Source organism: Balaenoptera musculus, chromosome 17 (genome assembly GCF_009873245.2).
Source record: "Balaenoptera musculus isolate JJ_BM4_2016_0621 chromosome 17, mBalMus1.pri.v3, whole genome shotgun sequence".
NCBI classification, from domain to species: domain Eukaryota; kingdom Metazoa; phylum Chordata; class Mammalia; order Artiodactyla; family Balaenopteridae; genus Balaenoptera; species Balaenoptera musculus.
Window position 1 is genome coordinate 13,271,315 of NC_045801.1, and position 20,161 is coordinate 13,291,475.

At 39.9% G+C, this 20,161-nt stretch overlaps 1 long non-coding RNA gene across 2 annotated transcripts in view; it reads right to left on the reverse strand.

Moving 5' to 3' along the window:
* Nucleotides 1-13,822, reverse strand: part of LOC118883705 — a 51,673-nt gene extending 37,851 nt beyond the window's left edge. For both annotated transcript variants that reach the window (XR_005017079.1, XR_005017080.1), the window contains exon 1: nt 13,760-13,822. This is a non-coding gene — a long non-coding RNA (uncharacterized LOC118883705). The remainder of the gene's footprint in view (nt 1-13,759) is intronic.
* Nucleotides 13,823-20,161: the final 6,339 nt, after the last annotated feature.

A 20,161-nucleotide genomic window follows, 5' to 3' on the forward strand; every position in this document is an offset into this window, starting at 1 on the left:
AAGAGGAGACCTGCAGTGATTTATTCCGGGAGAAGGAAGATGTAATTGTCTACTAAATACTTTCTAAGTACTGGGCACTGAGTCAAACACTTTCATATCCCTTCTAATGTGTGATTTAGTCTAAGGTAATAATTTAATGTAATTCTCACAATCATTTGGTGTAATGGATATTATCTCTGTTTTATAAATGAAGAATCAGAGGCTGCAAGAAGCTTAGGCACAGAGAGGTTAAACAAATTAGACATGACCATTCATTACCTTATCTACTGCTGTGTGACAAATTACCCCAAACTTTAGTGGCTTAAAACAACAAAGGTTTATTGCCTCACGGTTCCTGGCACATAGGAAGCTCTGTACAAGTGACTGCTATCTTTGATGTTGCTGGCGCTGGTCTTGATGCCGTGTTTAGCTGAACTGGCACGTGCTTTAATAGAATAATGGAAGGTAAGGCTACAGAATAGTAACAGTTCAGGCACGTGTCTGCTATCCTAGGTGCTGTACATATATAAAGTCAATTAACTTCACAATAATTCAATGAGGTAGATATTCATATTATCCCCATTTTAGACATAAGAAGCTGCGTTTTTCCCAGTGGGTGTTTCTGGCTCAGGGTCGTTCATAAGGTTCCAGTCTAGATGTCGAGTGGTGTTGTAGTCGTCTGAAGGCTTATCTAGGGCTGCATGATCCACTTCTAAGATGGTTCATTCACATGACTGTTGGCTGGAGTTCTCAGTTCCTTGCTGCCTGTTGGCAGGAAGCCTCAGCTCCTCTTCACCTGGTCCACTCCATAGGGCTGCTTGAGCGTTCTTATGACATGGCTGTTGACTTTTCTCAGGGTAAGTGTTCCAAGAGAGGAAGCAAAGATTAAGCCACAATGTTTTGTAAAACTTAAACTCAGAAGTCAAACATGTCACTTCCACTTTATTCTATTCATTAGACATGACCTACTGTGTTTAGCCCATGCTCAAGGGCGAGGGTAATTAAGCTCCACTTCTTGATGGAAAAAATATCACAGGATGGTAACAGCTCCACTATTCCTAGCCTGAATATCTGTATTATTTCTTGTCATTCCCTTATGCACCCCCCCCCCACATATTTGGGGTTTTTTTGTTTGTTTTGTTTTTTAAAGATTTTTTTTGATGTGGACCATTTTTAAAGTCTTTATTGAATTTGTTACAAATATTGCTTCTGTTTTATGTTTTGTTTTTTTGGGGCTGCGAGGCATGTGGGATCTTAACTCCCTGACCAGGGATCCAACCGGCACCCCCTGCATTGGAAGGCGAAGTCTTAACCACTGGACTGCCAGGGAAGTTCCCCCCCCCCGCCCCCACATATTTGTAATTAGATTCTAAATATAAACCCTCCTGAAATTATCCCAATTTGAGTCTGTTGTCTGTTTCCTGATGGGAACCTGACTGATACAATAAGTAAGATTAACGCAAAAGGGAGAAAGTTGGGAATTTTTGCATAAAGCAAGTATTGGGATTGAGGGAAATAAGTACTCATCTTGGCAATGAAGTTACAAGATAAATGGTTAAAAAAAAAAAACCTAGGCTAGTGGGAGAGACATATATAGATATCCCAGTAAATTCTGAACCAATATACGCCAGCAGAGTAAAGCCAAGAGTGATTAACTGAATTTGAGGAAATAAGGGAAGGCTTCAAATGAGAGGTGACATTGAACCAGGTCTTGATGGATAAATCTGGATTAGCCATGAAGACTAGAAGGCATACAGAAAATAATACGTACAAAAGAGCAAAGTCACAGTATAATAACTAGAAGCCAGGCTATCTGGATTGAAACTCTGCCCTGCCACCAGCAAGCTATTTGACCTTGGAAAAGTCACTTAACCTTTCTGTGCCTCAATTTCCTCATTTGTTAAATGAGGATAATAGGATAGTTTGGAGAAGAAAATCAATGCCAAATGTTTAGAACAGTTCCTGGCGCGTAGGAAGCACTGTTTGTGGGATGATTATCCTTGCTGATGATGTTCCTCTTCTTGACGCTCTGTATAGCTGAATCGGGGTGTACATTGGATAGAATTATGGAAGGTATTAATTAACAATAATTCAGACAAGTGTTTGTTATTTTGAGTGCTTTACATACATGAATCAATTAAAATTCACAATAACTCAGTGAGGTAGACATTAATATCATCCCCGTTTTAGAGATAAGGAAAGAACTCTGAGAGGCATTCAGTCTTGCTCAGGGTTAACACAACCACTAAGTAGCACAGAAAAGTCAAATCCAGGCAGTCTGGTTGCAGAATTTGTGTTCCCAACCTTTACATCATACAGCCTAAGGACTGGATTAAGAAGGAGCCTGCATACCGTGGCCGTATCATTTTATCTAGGGAGTAACTGAGAGAGATTAAAGAATAAGAGTAGAAGAGGACTGCATTTATGTATTAGAAAAGTGACTCTGACCACTGTGCACAGTATACATTGGAGATGGAAAAGCTGGACACAGGAAGACTGAAAAAAACACCCTATTGTGGAGGACAGTCAGGCTGAAATCCGGTCTAGGGGGTGAGATAAGGGTCACTTTGAGAAGTAATGGGAAATAATATTGAAGAACAGTGTTCTCATATTGAAAGCTTTGATTTTTTCTTGTGTCAGATACTGTTTTCCAAGGTGCATCTTCCTCTTGTTTCTTCATATACAGACATGGCACCACCCAGCTTCTCTTACAGATAGTTGTGGCTGTGAGATTGAGCTTTGCCAACAAAATGTGAATGGATGTGATGTGGGCCACTCCCATGCATTCTTCTTTATTCCTTTTTCTCTTCTGGCTGGTTGTGATGGCAACCTCGAGAGTGACTTTGGAAGCTACATATTCAAGATGGCAGAACTACTACCAGCTTGGATTCCTGAATGACTGTGGAGCAGAACACCCCACCACAACACATACTTTATTTGTCACCTCCCTGGACTGTTACATAATGATACAATAAAGATTTTTGTTGAGCCATTCCAAATTTGTAGCTACTTGTTATCACAGACTAGCCTAAACTAACGCATATCAGACCCAAATAATGCTGAAATTATGGTAGCCTATTGCCCAGAGATAGTTTAAACCTTTAGTGTGAAAGATTTCTCTTTGGTATAACTCTCTCATGCTTTTTGAAACCTCTCTCTTTCACAGTACTTTTGAGAAAGTCCTTTTGTACACATCTTGGGTTAGGGGAAATTAAAAAGAGAGCATGGGAGAGAGGAATAAACTACTCATGTTTCAGGATTTACAAGAGACGTCATCTGCCCTGGTGGAAACAGCATGCTGGTCAGTCATTTGTAACCCACGGAGCATTGAATTTCTGAAATTAGAGTATTTTTGATTTATGAAGGTCAATTTCACCGAAGAGGTTACTGGGGTGATAACCCCAAATATGTAAAATCCAAATGTTAAAAATGATGGCAGGAAACCAGAAATGGGTAGGCATACTTCTGATTCTCAGAGAGTACAAAGTAAAGAGGGGCCCCTGAAGGCTGACAGCACTGGAAAAACAGAAGAAACAGGTTTGTTTCTTTTTTTAAAGAGCAGGTAACCTCAAACTTAACTGCTAATGACTGTGTTTCATTTCAGTCTACCCCCGTGGTTTTGTTTCGTATACTCTGTAAAATGTGAGACTTTTTGGTCATTTTGACAGATTTTCCAGAACTAAAAATATCAGGGGCTTAACTGACAAATCATGGGTATTTTTGACAAAGCTGTAGATTAGCCTGGGAAATTCTCTCTACCTGCTTAAAGAAAAAAAAAAGAGACACCTGAGAGTTACAAAGACTCTTTCAGTGGTTGACATAAGGTTTCTGTCTTTCTTTACCACCTACATCTGCCCTTATTTATATATACAATAATGGCACACGATTAGTTAGAGCAGTATTTTAAAATGTGCTGATAGTAATTAATCAATATAGGAGTTAATAATTCCATTTCTCTGTGATTTTTTATGCACTAAAAAATATATGAGGATGAAATGCATACTTGTTTTTCACTAAAAATTAAGTCATTAGTCTCCTATTGCTTTCAAAAGCATTTATTGGCACCAGCTATGCGTATGCACAGCTTGCTGATGTGAAAACTGAGTGTAACATCGTTATGTAACTTGATGACATTCTCACAGCTAGGAAGTGGTACTCTTCCTTCTAAACCACTTTACTCTCAACTTACTTTCACATGCTCGTGTTAAGTCAACAAGCACTTATCTAATGGTAACCTTGGGCCTGGCTTTGTGGTAAACACTGAGGACCCAGATGCTGTCCCTGCCCTCATGGAGGTCACAGTTTCGGAGAGAATCCAGATATCATCAAATAACCACACAAATAAATATTTGCTTATAAAATGAGATAAACGCTACAAGAAAAAAAAAATCCAGAATGATTTGAAAGCATGTAATGGAGAATCTGATCATATCCAGTGACTCAGAGTAATGTTTTCCTGTAGAAGGAAAATGAGAACTGACATCTGAAGGAAATATGAGCCTTCATCAGTCAGCGGTGGTAGATAAAACATGGTCAGCTTCTCCGATCAAGAGGTAGAATCGGTTTTCCTACCGATTGAATCTTAGATGGACTTTGACTTCCTGTATCCAACAGACCATGGAAGAAGTAAAGGCTCTGCTTTTGCTTTCTTGGAACGCGCCCCTGAGATTGCCAGTTGAAGAAGCCCAGTCTTGCCTACTGGAAGATGTGAGGCCAGTGAAGAAAAGCTGTCCCTGCTGTGTCCCCTGAGCCCCACCAGCTGACATCCTGTGCCGACTGTGAACAAGGCCATCTTAGATCATCCAGCCCCGGTCCAGATGCCAGAGACCTACAGTAGCAAAAGTAACTCCGATTGATACCAGCAGAAGATTCCAGCCCAAACTGCTGACCACAGAATCATGAGCTAGTAAAATGGCTGTGATTTTCAGACACTAATTTTGAGGGTGGTTTGTTCCATGGCAATAAGTTACTAACACACCAGCTGTAGTTTGGAGGCTGGGACTGAATTCTAGGCAGAGGGAGAGGGTGTGCACAAGTCTAGCAGAGGGAAGAAAGCACTTTTAGGGAAAGAAAGACAAGAAGACAGAAGATTTTGGAGGGATAGACAAGGTTCAAATCAAGCAGAGTCTTTTAGAACCTGTCAAAAATCTCCATTTTTATCTTGAAAGCAAAGGAAAGTTACTGGAGGGATTTTAAGCAAGGAATTGAAATGGTTAGATTTATGCCCATGCATGGCTTTTTTCGTTTACTAGACTGCAAACTCATCGTGGCAGGGATCTATATGGAATACCCATGGCAGAAGCTCGGTAGGTCTTACTTTTTTGTTGACTGATTGGATCATCAAGCTACGCAGTAGGAGAAAGTGAAATAGCCCATGTGTCTGGGCAAGTTCAGAGGGTTGTATAGAGTCTGAAAATAGAGGGCACGGTAGATCAGACTCTGCACCCACCTCAGTTTGGGTGGGGGGAGGGTCTATGTATAGCTGGAAAAGTTATTATTTCTACCAAGTTTCCCCCTGAAAATCTGTCTTTGATTCATCTCCTCATCAGCTGGCAGCCACTGCCTTCTCTGCATTTCCCTCAACTCAGTTGGCTGGTAAACAGGTAGAAGAGACACAGGAAAACCCAGATCAATTACTGAGCTGAGTCTCTGTCTCTAAATCCATTAAAGCTTTGTCTCTAGTGGTTTGTGAGGCTCAAGAAGAGGTTGTTAATGAATCAAAGGAGACTCTTGGAAGTCTGCTGGCTATTCTGTTTCTTAACTCGAACTCAACAAGGTGTCATGGAATTACCCATGGGATTTGGAATCAGACAATCTTAAGTTTAAATCCATGCCACGCTATTTACAACTTGCATGATCTTGTGTTAATAAATCTACTTCTGCTTCAGTTTTTGAAACTGTAAGGAGCATAGGGATAATAAAGTCTACATCTCATTTGGGTGAAGGTTAAATGAAAGGTATATAGAAAGCATCTGCACAGAAGTTGTCAATTAACAATATTTTACTTTCCATTACTCTTCAGAGTTTCAGAAGAATTTTGGAGGACAAGTACCAATGGCATTTTGGTTTTTTGCTGCATTTTTTTCATATGCATTTTAATTTTATATTTAGTTTTGCTGAAGATCTGCTTAACTTTAAACAGTAACATCATTTTTCCGTGGCCCATGTTTCAATCTTCTCTTTACTACAGTTCAATGATTCTCAACGTTGGCTGCACATTGGAACCACTGGGAAGCTTTATCAAAAATATCGATGCCTGTTTTTATCTCCAGAGATAGCGATATAATTGGTCTGAATTGTGGCATGGATAATGGGATTAGTTAAATAAAATAATCTTTTGTAAATAAGTACGTGCACAAATCCACTGAACTACAGAGATTTTCGAAGGGTCAAAGCAGTTATTCCTAGAACACTGCTGGTTTAGCAGTTATTTCATCTACACCAGGCCCATAAAAATGACATATTAAAACCTTTTAGTCAATATGGCAGCTAAATAGGCCTGGGGCCACCTTATAGGTAAAATGGCTTTGTGGCTCATTAAGTGAACACTCTCGATATAGCTTAAGGGAAACCAGCCTTGTACCCAAGACCAGGGAGTTATGTTTCTCCTCCTCACTTGAGATAGAAAATGAAAAATAAGTATTATATTTAAATTACATGGGCTTGTGATCCTCTAATATTTCATTTGTGTTATCTCATGCGATGTGATTTCTATCTCTATACATTTAGGTTTCTCGATTTCACTAAAAAACTAATTCTTCAATTAGGGTATGCTGCCACCAGGTGGCAACGGGGCCTCACTTGTGATCACCATCTATGAATAGTAATTATTCATTCATACATTCATTCATTCATGGTTATTTGGAAAAGTTGATATACCTTTTCCCTTACTAGCATTTAAAATTCAAAATGTAAACTTTAACAGTACAACTGAACTTGTATAGTTAATTTTAGTTTTAATAATTATAAAGATGATATGTATGGGTGTCCATAAATAGTTGTACATGAATGTGAAACTTTACAGGTCTACACGTATGAATGCTTTTAGAAAAATTAAAATTGAAGGCAAAAGTCAGTACTTTCTTCAATATTCCCTATTAATTAGTCATAGCATAACCATGCATGCTCATTTCTGTGCTCTATAGCCAAATTTTGCTGTAGCTTTATGAGACGGAGCACTGCTATGAAACTTTAGATGAACCTGATATTAAAATTCATTCACATGGATTCTCAAACATTCTAGCAATGAGTATTCCCAATTAAGGAATTATTAATGTAGCTGTCTCCCCACAGCCTGCTAATGAAATTATTTCTATCAATGTTACCTCCTGATAAGTTATCTTTCATTCTTTCCACATAGAAGAAATAGAACAATAACAACACTTTGTGTTATTTCTGGATATACTGAGTCCTCATGACTGATTCTTCTTAATCATAAAAAAGACACTTTCTTTCTTCTACCCATGGAAAAGGGGAACATCATGATGATGTAGCCATTAGCTCCGTGTGACTTGAAAGCTACGTACAGTGATTCTCCTCTGTCACATGAGCTTGACTTTAACATCACCTTGAGCTTTTGACAGATTATCTTTGACTTAATGGCTTTACTAAGAAGCAACTTAGAAATTACTTTTAAAACATCTTGTTGTCCATAAAGAGGAATTGATAATGCCTTTATATCTCCCTCTATGCAGATACCTTCTGAAGAAAGAAATCTCAATGATTCTCCCTCCCTCCATTTGATATCACCCATGCCAGGACACTTGTAAGGGGTCACAGCAAACTGAAACAGTGAATTTATATGAGCTAGAATGCCCCCATATCTGAGCTGAACATGCAACATTTTTACTGCTTCCAAGGTGACCGAGTATTCTGACCAACAGAGCCACTTCATGCTAATTGCTGCCTGTGAAAGCTAATCATATCTTCTTTTACACATTTAGAAAAACATGGGAGGGCCACTTAGCCCAAGCTATCCACATGGAGCAAAGTTGAGCAACTTTATGTGTAACTTCTGAAGCCTACACAACCAAAAGCAAGGAGAACTGGACTCAGGGAGATGGCGCTGCTAGCAATACTATTTCTCTTTCTATCTTGAGCTCCCCTGATCCTTGAAATCATTTCCCATTCCTTTAAAGAATCTGTGAACCTCAGGAATCTGTTCAGCCTAAACTGGCTCAGTCATAGCACTTTTAAGACAGCCTTTTAAATGGCATTTTCACGCAAGCTTTAAACCGAGATTGATAGCATTATCGGATAATAGATATTTGTGGGTTTGATCTTTGTGGGAAAAGATCCCAAAAACCCATGGAAATTTTTAAAAAGCTATATCAAACCCCATCTCTAAAAATTCTGCAGCGGCCACTCCACACAACTGTTTTCTTTCATTTTCTGCATTCATTATCCAATTAAATAACCTGATTTAAGATGCTAAAATGTTTATCATTTTCTAAAACTGTTACTCTGTTACTTGATCCTTGTATCTTTATGTAACCCTTCCTATGTTTCTGCCATCTTTCTTTGGGTGGTTTGTAATCTCTTCTGAGGCCAGGACCACATCATGGCACTCTACTTTGGTCAATTCCTGATGCAGAGTTAGGTACTGCAATCCTCCATTGAAGCCTCTGTTTATCCAATTCACTCATGCATTCATTTGTTACCTGTTACTGTATTCATTTTCTCAACCATTATGTATTCATGCAATAAATATTTATTGAGTACCTATTCTGTTACAGGCACCCCTCTTGATGCTCGGTATCTAAGAGTAAATGAAACAGACAAGAGTCCTTGTCCTCTTGGAGCTCATGTCCTAGTGGCTGGAGGAAGTGAAATGTATAGGAAGCTATAGGTAGTGATAAGGAAAAAAACAACAGTTCCTGAGGCCATCTTGACAAGGTCAGGCTGTTGACATGGAACCTTAGCCTGACTACAGCTGAGGTCAAGAATGGTTTTCCTGTTTATGGCCGGCTCCTGGTGAACCCGGTGTGGACCCTAAACAGTGGAATGCTGACTGCACTGAAAGCTTCCTTAACTCCCCTCTATATTCCCAGCCAGAATAATTGGGCTCCCCTCATACTTCCTGCACTGAATTTTAGTTCACCAAGCCTAGAATTCTGCCCTAAATGTCCAAGTTGAAAACTTTTCCCTGGTCAGTTCTTCCAGACCCCGCTTCTCAGGATTTTACCTTGCCTTTCCTTCCCCCTAGTCCTGGCTAACATATTGCTCCACAGTGGAACCATCACCTGGTACCACGGTGTCTCCATTTCTTTGTTCTTTTAAAATAATTCATTCATATGTTAAAATGTAAATGAATTACCTACTATATACAAGATGTTTTACTGGGAAATTGGGATACAGAAGTAAACAGATAGAAGTGGAAGAAGAGATACTTTTTATCAGACACAGTTTATCGTGTTCCACATACTTTTACACAACAGGTATGCCATCCTTTTTTTTGTTGATATGAGATTATTTTTAAAAATTTACATTTCTTATCTATTGTCCAAGGACTCTCTTTGGCTTTAGAAATTACAATGTGTATGTATATATTATCTCCTTCTAGGATGCCAAGTATAGCATTTTGTGAAAATAAGCTATTTTGAATAAGAAGATATACATGTAATAGAAACTACTGCATTTTAATAGCATATATCTTTGTACCTAAAGTTACCGTCATTTTTGAAAATGGCAGTTAACTTTTTTACTCTATTTTTGTGCATAAATTGCCATGGATTCTGCAGAGGTGATGGGTGTGCAAAAGTGCCTGAATGGTTCAATTGGCCATTGAGTTTTACTACGAGACAATTAGAGTCTTCTTAAGGACAGAATGGTTGGACGTGGAAGGAAGCAGTTTGGAAAGGAAACAGTCTGAAACAAACACACATTTATGGGTTTAATCAGACCTTGTCTCAAGCACCTGAATCTTACGTCCTTACCTTATTTCTGCAAATATCCACTGGCTTACGTTTTTTTTTTACTCCTTCAGGCTTTTGAGTTCCTGCTTCCACCCCCTGCAGTTGTTCTGTTCTTCTTGCTTTGTGCTGACGACGTTGTAGAACTGAGGTAACTAGTATGGGTTGTCACTTGGGCTTGAGACCCATCACTTCTAGGCCTTGCCATTCAGAGAGTAGTAAGCGGACTGACACAAATAAACATTCCCTGGGAGGCTGTTAGAAATTCAGAATCTTAGGCCCTAATCTATCCCAGATCTGCGTAATCAGAATACGATTTAACAAGATCCCCAGGTAACCCATATGCAGTATTAAAATTTGAGAAGGACTGAAAGTCTAGAGGAATAGTAAATGGAAGACAACAAGAAGACACATCTTAGCATTGTGGGGAGATACAGATTCCCACCTCTCTTCTCACCTAGATCCTCCACGAGAAGAGAGCTAATAAGTTATCTTACTGATGTAACTGGCTTGATTTCAGGGGCCAGAGTGGCAGAGCCAGGACTAGGGAGAGGCAAGTGAGGCCTGTAGACTGCAAGATTTCTGGGGGCATTCACTCTCAGGTGTTGACCCTGCAGCTGCAGGAACCTGAGGGTTTGTGACTCCTTAAATGTTGCCCCGTGGGGACACTGCTCACCTCGCCAGGGTCCTGGCCTTACTGTCAGGCTCACCACTGAATGGCATCAGTGGCTGATGAAAGGTTAGCTCCCGAGTGGGAGTATCTCTCCTGCATTCTTTCTATTCTTTAGAATGAAGCCCCACTAGATGTATTTTTTTTGTGCTCCTCCTCTACTCTTTTGCATCTATCCTCTGTGGTTTGATGGTAAAAAACACATTTGGGAACAAAATGTAACGTAATGAAAAGGGCTGCAGAGGTCCTGCAACTCCATTCACTTTACTAAGAGTTCAGAGCATCAAAGCAGCTTGGGACAACCCAGACCCTTGTTAGTCTTTTGTCATGGGTCCTTGTGCATACATCTTTCTTGATTTGAGAAATGGAGTAGGACTCAGGCTTTCCTGCAATTTCTTACTAGAGAGTTCCACATTGAGAGAGATTAGACATATGTCTGGTTATGTATAGAGTGTTGATGTATTTTCTGTTTAGCTCATGATCCCTGAGGCACGGCTTCCACAGTAGAGAACTCTGAAGGGAGGAAGTTTGAGTGACTGGATCACCACAATACCACAGACATCTCCAGTGGCCGTGCGGGACCCGAGGCAGGCTCCTACACTTTCAAGCCTTCACTTTTCTCATCTGTAGAACGAAGATGATAATAATAATTCCCATTTTATGGGATTATTGAGAGGATTAAATCAACAAGTACATGTGATAAGTACTTCATAAAGTACCATGTAAATGTTTTGTTTTTAACCTTGTAATTAAGTTTAAGAGGTACACAGGAAACAATGGTTTTTTGGGTGAAAGAGGCTCAGAGACCTTAAGTACCATCTCAAAATCCTACAGTCTTTAGGTACCAGAGCTGAGGCTTGAACCAGACTCCTTAACTCTGTTTCTTTCCTCCCCCATCGCACTGCCTCTCAGACATGTAGTATAGGCGTCTTATTGTTTATGTTCTCTGAAATTTAAATGACATGCCCTCCACCCTCCATTTACTTTCCCTTTTTATATCAAGGCATCTTTTCAGATTCAGCCCCTTGGAATCTAGTGTCTTAACTGAAATCATTATTGATGGACTTCTTGCAGACTCGGAGGTAAGGCAATAGCTGAAGCAAAGCAGGCTCTTTCTAGTTGTATTTCCGATGGGTCAGTAGAACGTGGCCCTAGAGTTGTGCCTGTATGGTAATAAAACATCTTGGAAAGCACAGCGCCTCTGGAGCAGGCTTGGGCTCACATTCAGGCCAGCCATGGGGTTCCACATGGACTAATAGTCCTCCTAACTACCCAAGTGAGAAAACCAAAGCCAACTTGGAAATGCCTCCCATATACCCAGAAGCCTTGCCTATCCCAGACTCTGCACTGCTCAGCTTCCTCAGCTGCTTGGGGCCACCCGACACTCCACTGGACACCCCCTCCTCCCTGTTTCTAAAGTCAGTCCTCATTAGAGACTGGAGAAAGTTCACAGGCTCCAACAGCTTCGCATAAGGCACCAAGCGCTCCACGTGTGCCCTACTTTCGAACTCCAGATTGTTCCCTCAGCTCTGTCCCACTCTTCTACCCAGAATCTAATCGGAGGTCTTTGAAACTGGGATATTTATTTGTTCTTCCCCCATGATCTTCTTTGGTGAAAATTAACCAGGCAGAATGCCCTGCTTCCGAACCCTTTCACCACACATCCTATGATCCTCATCCCACAATCAGTGAACTACCTTAATCATTCATTCATTTATTCCCTATTCCATTTATTCATCAAACAACAATGTTTATTGAGCATCTTCTATGAGTCAGACTCTGCTATGCATTGCGGGGCACACTGGTCCACAACACTAGTCTTGTGAAGCCATACCTTCTTGGAGTAGATGGATATTCATTTACTTACTTATTACACAATGCAGAGAGATGATCATATTAAAGCTTTGGAAAGCTCATGTTGACTGCAGGTTAGAGAATAGACTGGAGGAAGACTAGTGTAAATAGAGGAAGACCTGTTAGGAAATGATTGCAGAGATCAGGAGTGAGAAGGTGGTGGCTTGGACCAGAGCAGTATCACGGTAGATAAAGCCTGGTATTGCAGGACCACACGGGAGGCACTAAGTTCTAGGGTTTTCCTAAGTAACCTAGTTGGCATGGCTATCATTGGTAGGACAGAAATGACTTAATTAGGGTGTGGTAAGAGAAAGGTAGGAGGCAACCTGCAGGTGTAGATGAAATACAGGAGGAGGTTAAATGTGGTCTTTGGGTGGGGCCCTCAGGAAGCTATGAGCTATTTCCAGGAAGAGATGACACATCTCTTTGATGCCCCAGTGGTTTTAAAATTTTTCTGCATGAAGTTCACCACTTTCTACCCATGTACTCCTCTCCCTTTTCCACATCCCTCTCCCTTCCCAGCCTGCTTGAAACTTCTTATTCTGCCCAGATGCTGGGGTCCTTGTCTATGCTATGGTTACCTCCTAACAGCTTGAAAATGAAGCAGGATTGCATAATGGTTAAGAGCACTCGCTTTTGAGTTGGACTGACTTGGACTTGAACCTCAGCTGTGCTACTTGCTAACTACATGGCTTTGGGTAAATTACTTAAATTTCCTGATATCACAGGGCCATACTGGAGACACTAAATTCTAGGGGCTTTTCACGAGAAAAGTGAATGTTCATAGCTGCAAAATAGCAAAAATTATAGCACCTACCATATGGGATGGTTATGAGGATTAAAAAAGATAATGCCGAGATTGGTTCAAGATGGCGGAGTAGAAGGACATGCGCTCACTCTCTCTTGCGAGAGCACCAGAATCACAACTAACTGCTGAACAATCATCAACAGGAAGACACTGGAACTCACAAAAAAAGATACCTCACATCCAAACACAAAGGAGAAGCCACAATGAGATGGTAGGAGGGGCTCAATCACAATAAAATCAAATCCCATAACTGCTGGGTGGGTGACTCACAAACTGGAGAACATTTGTACCACAGAAATCCACCCACTGGAGTGAAGGTTCTGAGCCCCACATCAGGATTCCCAACCTGGGGGTCTGGCAATGGGAGGAGGAATTCCTAGAGAATCAGAGTTTGAAGCCTAGTGGGATCTGATTGCAAGACTTTGACAGGACTGGGGGAAACAGAGACTCCACTCTTGGAGGGCACACACAAAGTAGTGTGTGCATCAGGATCAGGGGAAGGAGCAGTGACCCGATAGGAGACTTAACTAGACCTACCTGCTGGTGTTAGAGGGTCTCCTGCAGAGGCGGGAGGTGGCACTGTCTCACCGTGAGGACAAGGACACGGGCAGCAGTTCTGGGAAGTACTCCTTGGTGTGAGCCCTCCCAGAGTCTGCCATTAGCCCCACCAAAGAGCCTGGGGAGGCTCCAGTGTTGGGTCACCTCAAGCCAAACAACCAACAGGGAGGGAACCCAGCCCCACCCATCAGCAGACAAGCAGATTAAAGTTTTACTGAGCTCTGCCCACCAGATCAACAGCCAGCTCTACCCACCACCAGTCCCTTCCATCAGGAAACCTGCACAAGCCTCTTAGCTAGTCTCATCCACCAGAGGGCAGACAGCAGAAACAAGAAGAAGTACAATCCTGCAGTCTGTGGAACAAAAGCCACATTCACAGGAAGATAGACAAGATGAAAAGGCAGAGGGCTATGTACCAGATGAAGGAACAAGATAAAACCCCAGAAAAGCAACTAAATGAAGTGGAGATAGGCAACCTTCCGGAAAAAGAATTCAGAATAATGATAGTGAACATGATCCAGGACCTCAGAAAAAGAATGGAGGCAAATATCGAGAAGATGCAAGAAATGTTTAACAAAGACCTAGAAGAATTAAAGAACAAACAAACAGAGATGAACAATACAGTAACTGAAATGAAAACTACACTAGAAGGAATCAATAGCAGAATAACTGAGGCAGAAGAACAGATAAGTGACCTGGAAGACAGAATGGTGGAATTCACTGCTGTGGAACAGAATAAAGAAAAAAGAATGAAAAGAAATGAAGACAGCCTATGAGACCTCTGGGACAACATTAAACTCAACAACATTCGCATTATAGGGGTCCCAGAAGGAGAAGAGAGAGAGAAAGGACCCAAGAAAATATTTGAAGAGATTATAGTCGAAAACTTCCCTAACATGGGAAAGGAAATAGCAACCCAAGTAAGGAAGCTCAGAGAGTCCCATACAGGATACACCCAAGGAGAAACACGCCGAGACACATAGCAATCAAATTGGCAAAAATTAAAGACAAAGAAAAATTATTAAAGGCAGCAAGGGAAAAACAACAAATAACATACAAGGGAACTCCCATAAGGTTAACAGCTGATTTCTCAGCAGAAACTCTACAAGCCAGAAGGGAGTGGCATGATATACTTAAAGTGATGAAAGGGAAGAACCTACAACCAAGATTACTCTACCTGGCAAGGATCTCATTCAGATTTGATGGAGAAATCAAAAGCTTTACAGACAAGCAAAAGCTAAGAGAACTCAGCACCACCAAACCAGCTCTACAACAAATGCTAAAGGAACTTCCCTAAGTGGGAAACACAAGAGAAGGAAAAGACCTACAATAACAAACCCAAAACAATTAAGAAAATGGTAATAGGAACATACATATCGATAATTACCTGAAATGTGAATGGATTAAATGCACCAACCAAAAGACACAGGCTAGCTGAATGGATACAAAAACAAGACCCATATATATTCTGTCTACAAGAGACCCACTTCAGACCTAGGGACACATACAGACTGAAAGTGAGGGGATGGAAAAAGATATTCCATACAAATGGAAATCAAAAGAAAGCTGGAATAGCTATACTCATATCAGATAAAATAGACTTTGAAATAAAGAATGTTACAAGAGACAAGGAAGGACACTACATAATGATCAAGGGATCAATCCAAGAAGAAGATATAATAATTATAAATATATATGCTCCCAACATAGGAGCACCTCAATACACAAGGCAACTGCTAACAGCTCTAAAAGAGGAAATCAACAGTAACACAATAATTGTGGGGGACTTTAACACCTCACTTACACTAATTGGCAGATCATCCAAAATGAAAATAAATAAGGAAACAAAAGCTTTAAATGACACAATAGACCAGATAGATTTAAGTGATATTTATAGGACATTCCATCCAAAAACAGCAGATTACACTTTCTTCTCAAGTGCACACGGAACATTCTCCAGGATAGATCACATCTTGGATCACAAATTAAGCCTCAGTAAATTTAAGAAAATTGAAATCATATCAAGCATCTTTTCTGACCACAACGCTATGAAATTAGAAATGAATTACAGGGAAAAAAACGTAAAAAACACAAACATATGGAGGCTAAACAATACGTTACTAAATAACCAAGAGATCACTGAAGAAATCAAAGAGGAAATCAAAAAATACCTAGAGACAAATGACAATGAAAACACGATGATCCAAAACCTATGGTATGCAGCAAAAGCAGTTCTAAGAGGGAGTTTATAGCTATACAAGCCTACCTCAAGGAACAAGAAAAATCTCAAATAAACAATCTAACCTTACACCTAAAGGAACCAGAAAAAGAAGAACAAACAAAACCCAAATTTAGCAGAAGGAAAGAAATCATAAAGATCAGAGCAGAAATAAATGAAATAGAAACAAAGAAAACCATAGCAAAGATCAATAAAAGTAAAAGCTGGTTCTTTGAGAAGAAAAACAAAATTGATAAACCATTAGCCAGACTCATGAAGAAGAAGAGGGAGAGGACTCAAATCAATAAAATTAGAAATGAAAAAGGAGAAGTTACAACAGACACCGCAGAAATACAAAGCAGCCTAAGAGACTACTACAAGCAACACTATGCCAATAAAATGGACAACCTGGAAGAAATGAACAAATTCTTAGAAAGGTATAACCTTCCAAGACTGAACCAGGAAGAAGTAGAAAATATGAACAGACCAATCACAAGTAATGAAATTGTAACTGTGATTAAAAATCTTCCAACAAACAAAAGTCCAGGACCAGATGGCTTCACAGGTGAATTCTATCAAACATTTGGAGAAGAGCTAACACCCATTCTTCTCAAACTCTTCCAAAAAATTGCAGAGGAAGGAACACTCCCAAACTCATGAGGTCACCATCACCCTGATACCAAAACCAGACAAATTTACTACCAAAAAAGAAAATTACAGACCAATATCACTGATGAATATAGATGCAAAAATCCTCAACAAAATACTAGCAAACAGAATCCAACAGCACATTAAAAGGATCATACACCATGACCAAGTGGGATTTATCCCAGGGATGCAAGGATTCTTCAATCTATGCAAATCAACCAATGTGATACACCACATTAACAAATTGAACAATAAAAACCGTATGATCATCTCAATAGATGCAGAAAAAGCTTTTGACAAAATTCAACACCCATTTATGATAAAAACTCTCCAGAAAGTGGGCATAGAGGGAACCTACCTCAACATAATAAAGGCCATATACAACAAACCCACAGCAAACATCATTCTCAATGGTGAAAAACCGAAAGCATTTCCTCTAAGATCAGGAACAAGACAAGGATGTCCACTCTCACCACTATTCAACATAGCTTTGGAAGTCCTAGCCACGGCAATCAGAGAAGAAAAAGAAATAAAAGGAATACAAATTGGAAAAGAAGAAGTAAAACCGTCACTGTTTGCAGATGACATGATTCTATATATAGAGAATCCTAAAAATGCCACCAGAAATCTACTAGAGCTAATCAATGAATTTGGTAAAGTTGCAGGATACAAAATTAATGCACAGAAATCTCTTGCATTCCTATATACGAATGATGAAAAATCTGAAAGAGAAATTAAGGAAAGACTCCCATTTACCATTGCAACAAAAAGAATACAATACCTAGGAATAAACCTACCTAGGGAGACAAAAGACCTGTATGCTGAAAACTATAAGACACTGATGAAAGAAATTAAAGATGATACCAATAGATGGAGAGATATACCATGTTCTTGGATTGGAAGAATCAATATTGTGAAAATGACTATACTACCCAAAGCAATCTACAGATTCAATGCAATCCCTATCAAATTACCAATGGCATTTTTTACGGAACTAGAACAAAAAATCTTAAAATCTGTATGGAGACACAAAAGACTCCGAATAGCCAAAGTAATCTTGAGGGGACAAAAATGGAGCGGGAGGAATCAGACTCCCTGACTTCAGACTATACTACAAAGCTATGGTAATCAAAACAATATGGTATTGGCACAAAAACAGAAATACAGATCAATGGAACAGGATAGAAAGCCCAGAGATAAACCCACGCACCTACGGTCAGCTAATCTATGACAAAGGAGGCAAGGATATACAATGGAGAAAAGACAGTCTCTTCAATAAGTGGTGCTGGGAAAACTGGACAGCTACATGTAAAAGAATGAAATTAGAACACTCCCTAACACCATACACAAAAATAAACTCAGAGTGGATTCAAGACCTAAATGTAAGTCTGGACACTATAAAACTCTTAGAGGAAAACATAGGAAGAACACTCTTTGACATAAATCACAGCAAGATCTTTTTTGATCCACCTCCTAGAATAATGGAAATAAAAACAAAAATAAGCAAATGGGACCTAATGAAACTTAAAAGCTTTTGCACAGCAAAGGAAACCATAAACAAGATGAAAAGACAGCCCTCAGAATGGGAGAAAATATTTGCAAACAAATCAATGCACAAAGGATTGATCTCTAAAGTATATAAACAGCTCATGCAGCTCAATATTAAAGAAACAAACAACTCAATCCAAAAATGGGCAGAAGACCTAAACAGACATTTCCCCAAAGAAGACATACAGATGGCCAAGAAGCACATGAAAAGATGCTCAACATCACTAATTATTAGAGAAATGCAAGTCAAAACTACAATGAAGTATCACCTCACACCAGTTAGAATGGGCGTCATGAGAAAATCTACAAACAACAAATGCTGGAGAGGGTGTGGAGAAAAGCGAACCCTCTTGCACTGTTGGTGAGAATGTAAATTGATACAGCCACTATGGAGAACAGTATGGAGGTTCCTTAAAAAACTAAAAATAGAACTACCATATGACCCAGCAATCCCACTACTGGGCATATACCCAGAGAAAACCATAATTCAAAAAGTCCCATGAAAAAAAAAAAAAAAGTCCCATGCACCCCAATGTTCATTGCAGCACTATTTACAATAGCCAGGTCATGGAAGCAACCTAAATGCCCAACGACAGGTGAATGGATAAAGAAGAAGTGGTACATATATACAATGGAATATTACTCAGCCATAAAAAGGAACGAAATTGAGTCATTTGTTGAGACGTGGATGGATCTAGAGACTGTCATACAGAGTGAAGTACGTCAGAAAGAGAAAAACAAATATCGTATATTAACACATGTATGTGGAACCTAGAAAAATGGTACAGATGAGCCGGTTTTCAGGGCAGAAGTTGAGACACAGATGTAGAGAACAGACGTGTGGACACCAAGGGGGGAAAGCAGTGGGGGGCGGGGGGGTGTGTGATGAATTGGGCGATTGGGACTGACATGTATACACTGATGTGTATAAAATGGATAACTAATAAGAACCTGCCATATAAAAAAATAAACAAAATAAAATTTAAAAATTAAAAAAAATATATAATGCCTGTGAACACATGATGCAAAGCCTGGCCAATTATAATAGCTGATATTGCAAAGTTCTTCATTTGTGACAATCAGTGTTCTAAGTGCTTTATGTGTATTAATTCATTTTATCTTTCAAAGTATCCTCTTCTCCCCATTTAATAGATGAGGAAATCTAGATGCAGAGAAGTTTAGTAGCTCCACAAGGGCACAAAGCTATGTAGTGGCAGAGCCAGTGCCAGGATTTGAATCCAGGCAGCCCCTCTCAATCAGTAGATTATACAACCTCTCTTAAGTAGTAAATACTCAACAAAGGCAGCTATTAGTATCCTCACTGGACATTTTCAGGAATTGAAATTGAGTTCTAGGGTCTCAATAGGGGGTAGGTTCTAGTAGGTTCTAGTTACCCAAACCTCTAGTTGCTTTGCCTTCTTTCTTTGTTGTTGAGAATCTTTCTCCAGTAACTGAATCTACTTTCTTAGAAAACTAAGGGGAAAGAATAAGTGCTCAAATGTTAAATGAATAAATGAATGATTAAATTGTCTGCAGTAGGCCCTTTGGAAAGGTCTGATGAACCAATGGGTGTTCGGATTAGGAAGGGTTAAGAGGTGAGGGAGCCCCCAGTGAGACCTGGTCTAAAGGGGGAAGGGATCACTGTGGTTCTGGATGTGTTGCGTATGGTAGCACAGCTAAGTGGGCTTTGGGACCATGCCCTGTTTCATCATATTTGTATCAGAATAGTACCTCTACCAAGTTTTCAAGCTTTTCTGTAAGTGACATTTTGTGGCTAAACCATAGTTTATACGGATCCTAACATTTCTACTTGCAGTGCCATGGGTTACAAGCCCCTTGCACGGTGAGAAGCAGTGTGTAGAGGGGCAGCATGCAGAAGCTCACAGCACATTGTCTGATGCTGGAATTCAAACTCCACTGCTTTCTAGCTCCGTGGTCTTGGGCAAGTCGCTGAACCTTTTGGTGCC